This window comes from Schistocerca cancellata, chromosome 8 (assembly GCF_023864275.1).
Source record: "Schistocerca cancellata isolate TAMUIC-IGC-003103 chromosome 8, iqSchCanc2.1, whole genome shotgun sequence".
NCBI classification, from domain to species: domain Eukaryota; kingdom Metazoa; phylum Arthropoda; class Insecta; order Orthoptera; family Acrididae; genus Schistocerca; species Schistocerca cancellata.
This window is the reverse complement of record NC_064633.1, coordinates 418070137-418078377: the sequence shown is the minus strand read 5'-3', so window position 1 is coordinate 418078377 and position 8241 is coordinate 418070137. Positions and strand designations below refer to the sequence as shown.

General features: G+C 40.5%; 1 pseudogene; it reads left to right on the top strand.

Annotated features, from left to right (window-relative positions):
* The first annotated feature begins 895 nt into the window (after positions 1 to 895).
* Positions 896 to 1014, top strand: LOC126095997 (5S ribosomal RNA; annotated as a pseudogene).
* Positions 1015 to 8241: the final 7227 nt, after the last annotated feature.

Sequence of the window (8241 nt, the reverse complement as noted above, 5' to 3'; positions counted from 1 at the left end):
CAATCCAAAATTTCCTTCAGCTTTTCGTTACGTTCTTTTAATGGCCATGTAGCAAATTATGTCATCCAAATACGCTAAGCACTGAGGGAACATTTGTTAGTTTCTGAAGGGTACTTTGTCCATTCTTAAGCCCCATAGGCATCTTTTGTACTCGTGTTGCTGAAAATTTGCATTGAATTCTGTCTTTTCTCTGTCGACTGGTTCCATTAAAACCAGATAGCAGGCGCCGGCCAAATTTAAAGTGGAAAAGTACTTGGCTCTCCCTGGCCCAATATCTCACTTACGTTGGGCATGGGAAAGATTTCACCCACTGAAATATCGTTCAGTGTCCTATATTTTGTTACGAATCAGTATTTTATTGTTCCACTGCCTTCTAGTTTCTTTGTTAGTAGCAACATAGGTTCCTTCCATGGACTTCTTCATTAACCGTCTTCTTCCTATAAAATGCCTTTTGCGTTTCCAATATTGTACATGAATTTAGATACACAACCATACCTTTGTGTTCTGGCAATGGCGGGAGTGCATGCCTCACCGTTTGACATTTTGTCTCCTTTTAAATAAAATGCACCACAACATGAACTACAATGTTTTTCCAGTTCGCATCACTCTTTGTTCAAAAGCTCGGTTATGATTGCTTCACTAACTTGTGCAATGCGAGTTCATAAGTGTTCATCCTGTTTGTTGCATCCTACGTGGCTCCTGTTGGCATCACTTTATCAGTTCGCCTAATACTTTACTGTTCCCAGGTCTCACTTGAACTGACTCGTGTTCAATGCACTGAGAATAATTTTCCCTTGTTCTATGCGTACCATAGATTCGGCTGTATACGCTCCGGACATGACTCCTAGTCTAGAAATAATTATCTCTGGAGTACTACCTTACCTCACATATATCAGCCAGCGATCTTGCCACAGTGGTAATGCCGGTTTCCATCAGATCACCGAAGTTAAGCGCTGACGGCCTTGGCTAGCACTTTGATGGGTGACCATTCGGGTCTGCCGAGCGCTGTTGGCAAGCAAGGTGCACTCAGCACTTGTGAGGCCAAATGGGTGTCACCTGAATGAGAAGTAGCGGCTCCGGTCACGAAACCTGACAACGGCCGGGAGAGGGGTGTGTTGACCACACCTTTCCATATCCGCATCCAGTGAGGCCTATCGGCTGAGATTAACACGACTGTCGGCAGGTAGCGTTGGGCGTTTCGAGGTCTGTCCGGATGGAGAGGCACTCCGTCTTCAGGCCACGAGTGGCCCAACGGGACCATCCGACCGCCGTGTCATCCTCAGAGGAGGAGGGCATAGGAGGGGCATGGGGTCAGCACACCGCTCTCCCGGTCGTTATGATGGTATTCTTGACCGAAGCCGCTACTATTCGGTCGAGCTATTTTGTCTAAAAGGTAATACAACAGTTTTCGTCTCAGGATTTATCACTGAGTTGGGTACATTACTTTTCCCTTCACCATTCTGAGATATACTCCTTTTCATTGTATCTATATTTCTTGTGGGACTCTCTCTCCTATTTGTAGATCCCTTTTTCCTGTTCCCACCCATTTATACTCCCTTTGCAGTCTGATTCAAGGACTGCCACAGAATACGCCCCATTTCGTCTCTGTTAATACGTTTTCTGTTAACTGTGGTTGCCATCTGATCCACAGCCTTCTTACCACCTTGCGGGTTTATGTCGGTCTCTGGTACCGTTAGCAGCGGATTTTATTCTAATTACCTTCTCATCATAGTTAATCACAATTTTTTCTTTCCTCAGGAAGTCGCTTCCTATTAGACAATCATACAGAATACCCGACCGTCTTCCTATGAAACTCGTGCTTCACTGGCACCTCCCAGTCATCAGTAACTGCAGATCCGTGGTTCCCAATATATCTCCTGTACCTTGCGTCACAGCCTTGAGCCAGTGGATATCTTCCCTGTCAATTACTGTTTCCTTGATGAGCTTCTCGTCTTTTATTATGTGCCATGGGATCTGTTAACAACTGTAATTATGTAAGTGGGTTGCTTCAGTGTTGGCAGCGCAGTGTAGCGCTTTGCATTGGATCTCTGGCTGCGCTTTCTTTGTAAGGGACTCTGTGGCTGGTCGGACTCGTTGTTGGAAGTTAATCGCCAGTACTGTTGGGCAGTTCGAAGCTAGTCGCCAGCGGTGATGGAAGTAATATTGGGCAGTCGGAGGTGAACAGCCAGCAGTGATGGATGTTAGATGTGAGAAGTTAGCATTGATGGAGGGTAGAGGTCTGAAGTGTTAGCGTAGGCTAACGATCTGTACATGCTCGACTTGGAGATTGAATATTATTCATGATTATATACCTTTGTAATAGATGTCAATGACGATTTATATTCGTGTTTGAACTGGATGTCACATTATTAAGGTAAAAAATACATTATTTGGTTTGCAACAAAATCTTTCCTTTGCTAACCACATGCCTATTAGTGGTTAGTGGCTTTAGTAATTAGAATCTTTTATTTAGCTGGCAGTATTGACGCCCGTTGTATTGCAGTAGTTAACGTATTGAAGATTTTTGTGAGGTAAGTGCTTAACTAAATGTGTAGGTTATTGTTAAGATTTCTTTTTAGTGAGGGCCATTCTTTTGAATTAATTATTTGAAGTCAGCTTGCAATTTTTTTGAGCAGTCAGATTGTGTTGCACTAGAATATTGTGGGTCAGTGATGACCTAATAAGAAAAGGTAAAGAGAAAGTAGACTCAGTACGTTCAGCTTTACTCAGCTGTTTCAGGATCAAGTAACGTAGAAGTTTCATCTTCTCAGTCCTTCTGCAATTTAAGTACAGACTCACTCATTTAAATAAAGAAGTTTCAACTGATTTCCTAATTTGCAGCAGTCAGATTGCGTTACTCTAGAATATTGTGGGTCAGTATTGACATGATAAGAAAAAGTAAAGAGAAAGTAGGCTCAGTACGTTCACCTTTACTCAGCTGCTTCAGAATCTTTCATCTTCTCAGTCCTTCTGCAATTTAAGTACAGACTCACTCATTTAAATAAAGAAGTCTCAACTGCTTTCCTAATTTGCAGCAGTAGACTTCACAATCTATGACTCTAATTTTTGGCCTTTTCTTCGTGTTAACAGGTCACCACTTCTTGTTAGACACTTTTAGTTTCAAAATCTTAAACATGGCTGCTGTTCAGCAACTGAATAAATTTGAAGAGGTTGAAAAAATCAACCAACCAGTTGCAAACCAAATATCTTCTTCAAATGAAGTGATGTAACAAGGCCCAATCCGTCTGAAGAAGATATTTTTATAAATATCTAAACTTACGTCAAGGGCTAAATAAATAAACCTTTGATTTGCAACTGGTTGGCTGATTTTTTCAACCTGTTCACTTCCCCTTCTATTTGTGGAATCTGTCCATAATTTCTCATTGCATTAGGGGCTAACATGCCCAATCTGTTGCACTTGTAAGACCAAAGTGCTTTACAGTCTAGTGGTTTTTGCATTTTTCACAAATGATAATCTTTTTGCATTCGGTTTCCGTGTGACCGGGTTCATCGCATTAGTAACAAATATTATGGAAGCTTTCGCTTCTTCCTCCTTTGTGGGCATCACTACCCATTGTACCTTGGTGCTGTTTTTGACTCCCTACAATCCCTACCCAAGTGAACCCTTTGCCCGTAATTATAACATCCTTCTCCTCCCTCTCAGGAACTGTCCTTTCCTTCCTTGACAACGGCGCGCTTTTCTCCTGCAGTGCCACTTCCTCTGCGCCACCTAGGCTAATCTGTTTACCCCGACTTGAAACTACTGTCTGAATCCCATCGCTTGCTACGCTCTGTATGGAGGAAGCCCGTCCTATTGCGCCTACCAGTTATAATGCACCTTGCAGCTGTGAATCCCTTGTTACTCTGATGATCGCTTCTCTGAATGCTTTTGATAATTCAGGTATTCGGCTTGCTCAATATGCAATTTCTTGTAGGCATAAAAATCAGTTGTGAGCTCTTATCTGAACAATTCTCTTCTAATACCGTGTTACTTGATCCCAATTGTTAGACTGAACCCGGACAGTTAACCTCACCCTAATATCCGCCTTAATTTTGGACTTGATGTACTGGAATAACAATGGGTATCATCCATTCGAACTACTCCAAATACGGCGTTCGCATTTTCAGTGAGTTCTCTAAGTTCGGACGTAAGCCTAGCAAATGACTAATTTATTAATACGAGAGCATCCTTTGCACTGATGCCTATGGTATCTGCGCTACAGTGCAAATTATCTTGTATTAGTACAATGTTACATACAGTACTATAATTAGTGCTTGCCAGAATTCTTTCTGTTGCAGATGGCCGGCCGCGGTGGTCTAGCAGTTCTGGCGCTGCAGTCCGGAACCGCGGGACTGCTACGGTCGCAGGTTCGAATCCTGCCTCGGGCATGGGTGTGTGTGATGTCCTTAGGGTAGTTAGGTTTAAGTAGTTCTAAGTTCTAGGGGACTTATGACCTAAGATGTTGAGTCCCATAGTGCTCAGAGCCATTTGAACCATTTTGTGTTGCAGATGCTGCTGTTCCGCTGCTTTCCCTAATAGTTAATCCTACATGTATTTCTAATTTTTTTTGGGTCTCCTTCAACCTGTCTGGCCTGGAAAGGTTCACTACTTTTCTGCTGGGCTTTCAGGATTGCTTCTGCTTCTTTTGACGTGCTCTACAGGTCTGGTCGTCGATCTTCTTGCTATACTCAGTTTCAGGGACTGATTCCGATAGTCCTTCTACTTCACCTCCGATTTTCTATTACCTGATTCCCTACTTTGGATTACTTCTATAAAACATACGCAACCCCATATCTGACATCAAAAATGTTTGCGTCACGACACACCTGCATGGTGAAGTCAGAACATTGACGACACTGTGAGCTGAGATCTGTTAACTTCTCTTTAATGGAGAGAGAAAAAGTTTTCTAGGATATTTAGCAGAGGTGATGGAACGGAAGCAAGAAGTCTTGTAGGAGGTTTATAAAACCCCAAATTTAATAATTAACGAACAGCTTACCAGCAATAGACAAAGGTTCTTTAGCATATTTGACGAGTTATTGCTGCACAAGTTAAGGTAAAAAGTACGCACAAAAACCTGCATTTTCATACCTCTTTCGGTTAGTTTGTGGTCATGTTCACGCTTAATGGTTCATTTTGTATTTTTTACCTCATGACCCAGGTTTTAGCCTGATCATTCTTTTTATTATATTATTTCTATATAAATTTGCTTAATGAAAAAGCATTTGACTTTAAAGTTGTCTCTGTCTTATGGAGCTATTAACTCAATTATTGTACATTTTTAAATAGTTTTAGCAAAGCTCTGAAATTTGTTTGTAACTGCCTGCTGTCATGTTATTAACTGTTTACGAGGAATTGCATAAGTTTTGTAATTGACAATATTATTTCTATTTGTAATGACGTATCAGCGATGATGGCAGCGCCACACGGCGTACGCCGCCTAGCGCCAACTACTGTAGTTGTCTTAAGCAGGAACGGTCGCCAACGACGTCATTCGGCTGTTAGTAGCATCCATGTTTAGTTCAAATCTCATTTCTCTGTGTTGAATTGTAAAACTTATGTCGCTTTTGACGTTACTTGACAACTTTGTCAAAGTTGTATGTCACTTTGTATCAAACGGTATGTATTATGCTTTAAATGTTTTGTTGCTACTTGGTAGTTTATTACAGGGACTCCATTTATACATGTGTGTAATTTTACAAGATTGTAACAATATATGTGTTTCACCAGATCATCTGAAGATGGGTAGAGCCTGGAACGCGTAATGAGTAATTAAAAAAAAAGTTCCAGAAACATCCTGTGACTATTATTTCGCGACCAACCAACTGTTTTAAAGCCACTTTTATTTCTGTGACATCCAAATACAATTTAAGAAATATTTATTTTTCTGAGTAATTCAACCTTACTCGAAGAGGTGTCCTACAGTGGCTTTTTATCCATCAATGATTACACTCCACCACTCTAGAAACCCCCAGCACCTGGCTGGGCTACTAACTATTACTGTCAGAGATGAGTGATTTGATAGTGACTCTTTCTGATGATACCATCAAATACATTAATCAAGATAAAAGACGAGGATGAGGTGGTGCTCGTTCTGCTATACACTGAAAACTGCCAATTAATCTGTGTTGCGACACATGCAGCTAAACACTAGGAAATAACTGTAAGGCGGCACTTGATCCTCTGTATATTCAGACGCACAGAAATGCCATTTGGCTCTGTATACAATTTGTATTTGGATGTATGCTTTTAAAGTCCTGTATCATATATTTATATTCATGAAACGCTCTACACATTTTAAGTAATTACTATCGCAATATGGCGGCATAAATAATTTTAATCCTTCATCTGTGAAGTTCGATTGGTTCTCATCATTCCTTTACACCAAACTAATTTCATATGCGTTCTTTAAGCGTGGATACGTAGCTCAACGTCTGGCACGGTTTGTAACTCCCAAGGAGTTCGTCTTCGACCTTGATGGTTGGGACCTTAATGGTCACTGTGGTGTGCCATTTTTGATTCGGTGTTGATAGCGCACTTTACGGGTTTGTTTTGAACGTTTCTTGAGTGTCGACGATTTCCGTTTTGTGAAGTGTAATACTTATATCCCATATAAGCTGATCAGCGCATCTCCCGGACACTCTTTTTCTGTCACTCTCATTAGGCACATGGTGAGTCATTATCAGCAAATGTTTTTCGTCAGAACATTCTTCATCATCGTAAATTCCTTCAAAGCAGCCATACAATCTATATCATCAACAAGATAGAGCCACCATGTAGAGAACCGGCAATCGATGTAAGCCTCGTCAATCCCCATCTCAGATACACTCATTCCTCGTAGAGCATGGCTAGAACAATCAGTTATAGGAAATCCAACAACTAGGAGGATACACAGTCAACAAAATACGAGCAAAGCTGAAATTAAGAATAACTTCAAGGACTGGAAAAAGATGTGAGCAAATACCAATAACTCACTGATCAATTCAAATGCTCGATCCATGTGGCACTGGGTTAACCAGAAAGAGATTCCTACAAACGAAAGACTACATAAAATAGAGCTGAGCCCTCGCCAACGTTCACTCGCCGCAACATAGAGGATACAGTATCTCATCGCTTAATATGCCGTGTGATGTCTCAAATTTAATTGTGGATGAGACAAAAACTTGCAGTCATAACGTAGTTCAGAAGGCATTCTATTTTCAGAGAAACCCATTTATCCAAGAATGAATCACAACACATTTCTCTGTCCCCTATCCGGTAAAATCTATTATTTCCTTAACAAGAAAACCGAAATGAATCTTGAAGATTGCTGGCGTTACCTGGCAGTGGAGCACAACAAACTGATACAATGCACGAAATATAAAGATAACTTTGCCTGTTTTTTGACTGCTGTACTACCATACTGACCCATGTTACTGGACAGAGGTATTGGTTAAATCTCCACTTTTAGAAAGCAATTTTTACAAGTTCTTGTTCTTCTCAAGAAAATGAACTTCACTCTTTGTTTTACTTGCTTAAGAGCACATCCAGGACCGCAGAAGAGCCTGGATTTATCTATTTTTGTTATTTTAATTTCAAAAAGAATATACTTTTTACGAGTGGATATTATATTTTTGTTTTGAAGAAGAGAAGAACTTTTATTAGTTTCACAGAGGAAGACTTTTGCTTTCAAGTCTTACTTCATAAAGACAAAGTAACAACAAAGCAATGAAGCTAGAAGCAGAAGGCAAAGAAGGAGACCGAATGGATGGGCTGTAAGACGAAATGTCAGGCCCAATTAAAGAAAAAAAATAAAGCAAAGACATGTCCCGCGAAAAGTAATATTCCGGGTTAATCGACAAAGTATTAACCTGCTAGGACGTTTCACCTTCAATTTTTTTTCCTCTTGTTGTGTCTGGGATAATTATCTTTTTATTAAAGATATGTTTACCTTAAAATTGGTCAGTTACTTCTTATTTTGATAAATGTATACCAGGTGAGGTATACAACTTTCTACTTGCCTTACCGTGATAAGTACTGAATCTATTTCTCCTGCCTAATGCCGCGCTAGGTTTTGTATGCTGGAGTAAACTTTGATAGAATTTTACGACAGATTGCTTTGATATCACTCGACATAGTGCCGCTACGGAATTCACTCCACAACTGGTGTTTGCTGTAAAAAGTTACACGTTGTCGGTTCAGATGCTCACGAAAGTGCATGTTGGTATGGTTGCAAAAACTTGCACGACTGAAAACTGATC